This window comes from Leuciscus leuciscus (assembly GCF_965113295.1).
Source record: "Leuciscus leuciscus genome assembly, chromosome: 15".
NCBI lineage: Eukaryota > Metazoa > Chordata > Actinopteri > Cypriniformes > Leuciscidae > Leuciscus > Leuciscus leuciscus.
In genome coordinates, this window is record NC_138739.1 from 31,613,709 (window position 1) to 31,621,204 (window position 7,496).

General features: G+C 37.8%; 1 long non-coding RNA gene across 1 annotated transcript; it reads right to left on the bottom strand.

Moving 5' to 3' along the window:
• Nucleotides 1-3,737: 3,737 nt before the first annotated feature.
• Nucleotides 3,738-6,527, bottom strand: LOC309476762. Its single transcript, XR_014198344.1, has 2 exons — nucleotides 6,132-6,527; nucleotides 3,738-3,896 (listed from the first exon to the last, which is right to left on the bottom strand). It is a non-coding gene; the product is annotated as an uncharacterized lncRNA (long non-coding RNA).
• Nucleotides 6,528-7,496: the final 969 nt, after the last annotated feature.

Here is a 7,496-nt window from a genome sequence, read left to right on the forward strand (position 1 = left end):
GGGGCCACCGGCTCTGACTCCAATGATTATTTCCATTTTTTTTATTAAAACTTTTCACGTTCATTAAATTCCAAGTATAGCCTAAGTAATTCAACACCACCAACAATTTTTTTTTTTTTTATGTACATTTAATTAATGCTGTTTACAACATTTCACCTTCAAGAATTGCCATTGGTCTACATCACATATCTCCAGGTAAACGGGGTCACCGAGATTTTTAGAAATGTCTCTGGTGGAGGTTTTCTGTTGAGCCCAGCTTCTCATTATCTTTAAGGCTCCACTCACTTCACTGCATTGCTCATTACCGCACACAGGAAGCAGAAGCTGACTAACTCTTAACTGTGTCTAAATGGTGCTTGCTTTTTACTGTCTGAGGCAGAGGTGCAAAGCTGTGGTAAGATAATTAGCCACCTGTTTTTTGACACCATCTGGCACTATTCTAGGGTTTTTAATCATTAAAGAGAACAGAGTTTATGGTCCATATGCGCCTATATAAATGGATGTGCAGAATACAGTGTAAAAATGCTTTAAAAACATCATTTATGTGGAGATTGTTATTGTTTATTGTTAATGTTGTGCTGGAAATGGAATATTTTATCAGCACACAATATTGGCATGGAAATTATCTTATTTATGGAGCACATTTACGCAAGTAGACAGGGTGCCGCAATACCACGTTATACATAATGTATTATAGTGTATATTGTAGTTTATTGCTAAAGTTATGTATTTATTTATTGTGGAGATGCCATATTAATTCTCAGTGCAAACATGAGCTTTTTGATGACCTGCAAATAACGGCTTTATCAATATTTTATTATGCCGCTCCTAGGATTACTTGATTTTGATTGGTCAGTCGCAGCATTCAGTGATAGGATATTAATATTCGCCATTGTCATTGGCAGGCACTTTTGCAGAGAACCGAAACCGGTGTACTTTCATGTCTTTCTTGCTTGGATTGCTGCGTTCACGCCATGTCGTAATTACGAGTTGCAATACGTGACGTTCTACGAGAACGTGAACACTTTTTTTGTGTATTTATGCTCTGTTCTATGCTGTTTTGTAGTAGTGTGAGTAGTGTGTTCACACTGAAAATTCCAAAAAAGAAAAAGTGCACTTTAAATACCTGGATGATGCACTTTATTAACCGAAAAAACAAAGTGTGGAATGTTGGACACTTCATGCACTCAACTGTTGTAGATTTAGTTAGGTGATCAAATTCTGACGTTGAATGACAAAATAACCGTATAAAATTCATACACTACACGGTTGAGTACATAGTGCATAAGTACACAGTGTATATGTGTGCCATTTGGGACACAACTAGAATCTCGTAATTATGGTAATTCAACATTGCGTGAACTCACCTTATAACTACTGCGGACTCACGCTCTCGTTTCATACAAACACGTCGAGAGCCATCTTGAGTCTCAGTTAGGCCTTTAGATTGTGGTGAAAATTCAGAATTCAGAAACCCTTGTTTTTAGCGACCCCGGTGGCCGTTAAGTGAACTGCAGCCAGCAACTTAGTGCTTGTGTTTGTGCTCACAATTGTGCACACGTAAAGTACAAGAGACTGAATGTGATTCAATGCCCCAATATACTCACGCCGAAGTTCTTTTCCACTCTTTGCTTAAAGGGCAAAGAAGTTGGAAATACCTTTGCAGCTATATACTGCTAACGGACATCCAGATGTCGTCCACGCTACTAAGAGCGCCGTTGAGATGAATAAGTAAATATGTGCCGCGTCACACATACAGTATATGGTAAAATGACCAAGTCTTTCACATAAAAATCAATCTACAGACAACCTAGGAAGTCGGGGAAGGTCTCGTTTTTTTAAGTTTCATTACAAGCTGTTCACACATTGGCAATGAAAAAGCAATTAATACATGACAACTCTTACATATAACCCTTTTAAGTGTTAATATTAATGTAATATCGTCTATATACGCCTGTTTTGTACGTCGTGATGGACTGTTTTTTTGTTGTTGTTTTTCTTAATGGAAACTTAAAGATAACACACAGGTAAAAAAAAATACAATAAAATTAAACTCAATCAATATTTAATTTCCATGCAATTATTTATTTGACGAGTAGCCGTACACATAGACTATAGAAGCACTTCAAAGTGCATTTTGTAAAGGCTGATTCGAATCACATTTCTCATCTGGTATAGTGTTTTACATCATAATGCATGGTCTTACCTTCAGTATAACAACTACTTTATCCTGAGCCAGTACAAAAGGCACAGAATTCAAAGGGAAGGGTTCTCTGAGGTCAGATGAAACCACTTCACAATCTTACATCAAGGAACTTTTGGACATTTTTAAGTATTTTTTACTTAAAATTGCAAGATACATAGCTGGTCTGGAGGTTTGGTACCGTCATTAAGCAAAATCTTGGCCAAAATATTATATATATATTGGAAATAAGTATTTCTCAAAGGACATTTGAAATTCGAACTAGCTTGCTAGAAACAGGCCTCATAAACTTAGTTTCTAACGTAACACATGGTCCATATCAAAGAGAGTAGGCTAATTTGTACATTCAGTATGCATTGTGAATCATTAGTATGTTTGCATTAGTTCAAATGGTAATACCTATATTCATAACACTTATGGAGCCAATCTAACAGACCACATGTTCCGATATTAATGATAATGAAACCACATGGTAAATCAGCTAATGATGTTTACTGACGAGATGTGTGAAGGGTCCTTATGATAGTTTAATAGCATGTACAAAATGGTCCAGTCGATCCTGCTAAAACAAATCAATGATGAATATTTCTAATAATAATTCTGGCCCTTTGAATTTGGGAAGCTAAAAACATCTAGTCTTCATTTTGAATAATGCATATCTTTTTAACGTGCATTTGTCTTGATAATTCGTATCGAATGCAAAAACATTCATACATTTTCACGTGTCTTTTTAGGGCCACTGTACAGATATGATGCTTTTTAGCAGTTGGTTTAACACATCTGCAAAAATATATCTCAGCATTCTATAAATCAAATCTAAACCAAAATAAGCCCTACAAAGCTTTCAGAAGGCATCCGGCCATTTTTACAACACTTTATATTGTTGAGAGAGTATGACTCTGAGATCAAGAACCATGAAAGACAAATGGAAGGAGACAGAGCAAGCAATTTAAAATTTCAAGGGCAGCAGAGAAAGGCAATTTAAGTTCTTTTGTCATTACCAATGCATGAAGCATGATGCAAGCAGGGTGCTTCCAGGATACATCGTCCATGTTTTACAACAGTGTCAAACTAATTGGCACTGGAGTATTGTCTGGCATTTGCAGCAAGGATACATATTTTACGTTGTTTATTCAGCCTGGATTTAGCCGGCGCTCAGGATGTGTGCCAGAAACTTTGCAGGGCGCCACATCTGATAACCTTTACCTAGATGATGGTTCACCTGTTGTTAGAGCAGCTCGAACGTTCCTACCAAAGCTATTTCCAATTTTAAAAGGGGCCAGAGAAAACAATCCAGGTTAGAAAAGAGGAAGAACACAAACGGGCTGGCTGGGATACATGGCTGATATGACTTATCTGACAGCTGTGCAATGACGTATCGATCGAATGCTGTGATAAAGGTAGCTACGCTCAATATTTGAGTTCTCTGCAACCAGGCTGAACTGCAAGGTAAAAAATCGAGGCTATATTCAAATGTCAGCAAAATCATCCCGAGCTGTGACAGCAGGATTAAACACAATATACTTTATGGAAATTGGCTTCATTTTTTATTTATTTTTTGACATAGACCTACACTGCGATCCAAAACCTAGTGAGCTGTCTGTATGCTGCCTCGTCTTGGCCGAATTCCAGGACTTCGTCACATATATCCGTCATATAGACAAGGCAATCCCAGAATACACTGCAGTGAGCTCTGTGGGGGAAAAAAAAGTTAAAGATGAGTCATTATAAAACCTGTTATTTGTTCAATACTTAGACACGAAAAGAAATTGGTGTAGAAAAAATGCCACTGTCATTTTTTGTGTGAAATTTATTAGACATGTCTAAAAACCGACAAGTAACACATTGGTTTAAATATGCATTTTTGAAGTAGAAAGACTGAAATGGGGTTTTCTTGTAAAACGTATATAGTTCACTATGTGTTTTTTTGGTGGTATCCACTTCTGTTTTTATTTTGTGACATTTGTTTGAGCATTTGTCATGTAATGGTGTAATTATCCTCATGTTAAAGCAGATAATGTCATCATATTACAGGTTATATGTGGATAATTCTGCATAAATTTGGAATTGTGGTCCTTGAAAAAAATCTACAATAGAATAAAAACAGTTCTTTTGAATTTGTCAAGAATTACAGATGACGGACCGATTTAAGAGTCAGGAGTAGGCTAACTGCAAACTTTGAAAATATTATGTCTACTCTTTTTAAAATAATGATGCAGCAATCAACATTCTCAAAACAAGCTGCTCAGCATTCGTTTTTGTAAGCAAAAAGTCCTATGGCCCTATCATACACTCATACACCTGGCGCTATGCGGCGGCAGGCGCGGCGCAAGTGTTTTCTGCTAGTTTCAGCCCGACGCAGTTATCATTTTCATGTCCTGCGCCATGTTGTTTAAATAGCAAATGCATTTGCGCCCATTTGTGCGCCAATGGGCGTGCTGGTCAGAAAACGAGGTGTGCACGCACAGGGACGTGCAGCAGTACACAAACATGCCAAATATTAAAAATAAAAGGATTACAATGTAAAAATATTATTATTGTGTACAGAAATATATGGTGGAACCCGGCTTGTCCCATAGATGGTCTCCTTGCCCGCTTTAACCTTGCGCACGAGCAGATCCGTTTCCTCCCTAGAGATGCGTTCAGTCTTCCTCGCAAATTCCGCCATGTAAATAGCGAATCCGCCATGGTGCGAGCACAAGTGGCTTTTAAAGGGAATGGGAGACTCTGATTGGTTTATTGCACTTTACACCCAAAACAGACCCATTACTCGGACAACCCTTTTAGACCATGAGCCTTGCGCGCCGACCATTTTTCCTATCGTTAAACTAGCAAAAGTGGATTCGGGCACACCCTAAGTGCAATTGCGTTCGAGCCTTAGACCATATGCTTAGATCGTTAAAATAGGGCCCATTGTGTCTTGAGTGGCTGATGCAGGGAGGAGATCCAGTCAGATGATTAAGTCAAATTTTATTCCTTAACAGCAGACAATCAAATAATAAATGAAGAGTAAAATTAATTCATCCATAATCAGGATTAAAAGTTTAATAAAGAAACATAAAATAAACAGTTAAAAATAACTTCTAATATTTCTAAGTAAAATATAATTAAAATGAGTAGAATATTCTTAGCCTAAAGATAATTAAAGTTGTTTGAGAGATCTCTCTTTGAAAAGACAGGTTGCAAATGAGCAAGGTCTGATTCCAAAGGATAGACTGTCCTACAGAAATTGATCTCCCTATTATACAGTTGCTTATCAGAACAGAGCTAAGTTCCTCTTTTCATAGTATAGTGCATCGAAGCAGACACAAACATATCTAGTTTTCATGTTTTCCCACTCTGAGGTGTTAGCCCATACACTGCAAGATGTTTAGCTAAGATAACATTTGTTTACCACTTTATTCTGAGACATTCGAGCATTTGTGGTCTGTCTATCCGAAACTTACAGACTTTTGTCCTCATCTAAACAGCAAGTATAAAAGTTCACCCTTAGTCAATCAGCTATATTTGAGGCATAAAGATTAATAAAAGAATAGTATTTAACAGACATTTCAAATTATAATAATGGTAAACACATCAAAATGATAGTAATGAGAAACACATCAACATGATAATAATGATTTCTTAAAATTACATTTGATTAAATGATGTTTAAGATCTAAATGATTAAATGATAAAACATAAGCAAATGTTAAAACATAAGTAAATGATAAAACATAAGTAAGATATATATTTACATCAGTGGCCAAGTTATTTTTGTAATAAGAACAAAAACAAGATAAAAGCTTAAAGGCATCATTAGCCATTTTACTAACTAACAACAACTTGCCAAAAATTCTGTCTTATAAAGACACGTCAGAAATCCCTTATGTAAAAAAATGATCATGAAGTGTTTATGATTGACTAAAACAGTGTGGGATTCTCTCACCTGATTCCTTTTTCCTATTTTCAGAGCCTGTAGCACTGTCACTCATCCAGAAAACCTGGCAAGGACTTGAACACAGCAAATGGTGCAAAAAAAAAAAGTTCAGTGCAGAGTTTTGGATCCCACTTTATACCACAGTTATTCTTATATCGCTACTTATTTTTCTCAGTGTGACCACAAAATAGGAATACGTTTATATATATAATATGTAAAAACACACTGCATCGCACATTCATTAGATGAAAGTAAAAAAGGTGACAAACGTCAAGCATTGTTTTGTCCAATGTCACCTGTTCCCCTTTCATTGCCGCTTAGCGTGTCGCAGCCACGCTGTGATGAGAGCGTTTGCATTTGCCCCATGCCGTGACCACAAATCTGCCAGAGAACGTTCTGCCGAGCCGAGCCTGTCGGAGAATAATGCTCAAGCTGCGAGGGGGAGGAGGGAACGAGTCCGAATGAATTACCTGAGCCCTTGAAGAAGGGGGGGGCACTGACTTCATCAATCAATCACAATCAACTAATTGCAGGGCTGGCACATTCAAATCATAGCACAGCTGGAGGTTAATGAAAATTGCACCTTGCTGTGACATAACATCTGATCTTGTTAAATAAGAGCGTGGAGCACTAGTTGGGTAGAGGATAGAAGAAAATCCTAACTGTCTGTCAAAGAGGGACCAGACCTTCTACATAACGCCTTCCGAGTTTAATCAGCCTGACAAACCTTTTCAATTCTGCCAGTCGCGAGTCGGTGAAGTCGAGCGGAAGGAAGGGAGCCGCTGACCTTGGAAAGGCTGCCTGTGCGGCTGTATATACGTGCGCTCAACGCTGAGCCGTTTGAGGTTCGACTTGCAAGGATTTCAGCTGGAACTGAGGGGAAGGGTTGTGTGTGTGTTGTCGAAGCCGGATTTCCCCAGGGAGGCAAAATATCTGGAGGCGTACACGGTACATACTGCACACTGAATGCAGCGAGACAGCTCGAGAAGAATGGAGGCAGGATGAGCTGGAAAGATGTTGTCAAGAGGAAGAATGTGGCATTGAGTAAATGAATGGCTTGTGGCTCATTTGATCGTGCTTGTATTGCAAGTGCTTTAACTAAACCGATCCCTTTTGAACATTTTCATACATCACATTTCTTTGGTCTAGCCTCCATATAGTGCCATTATAGTGTTTGGGATTGACAACTATATTTGGGCGTTTCATCAAATATGGGCATTTTTGGCTCTGTGGACTTTCAGAGAATATTTTCAAACTTTTTGTAGAGGTTTACCAAAGTATAACTTAATTTTAAGAGACATTGGTAGTTACCTTGATTTTCTTTTCTTTTCATCACACATAATAGGTAATTTTGCATCTCAAGAATCTTCTTCA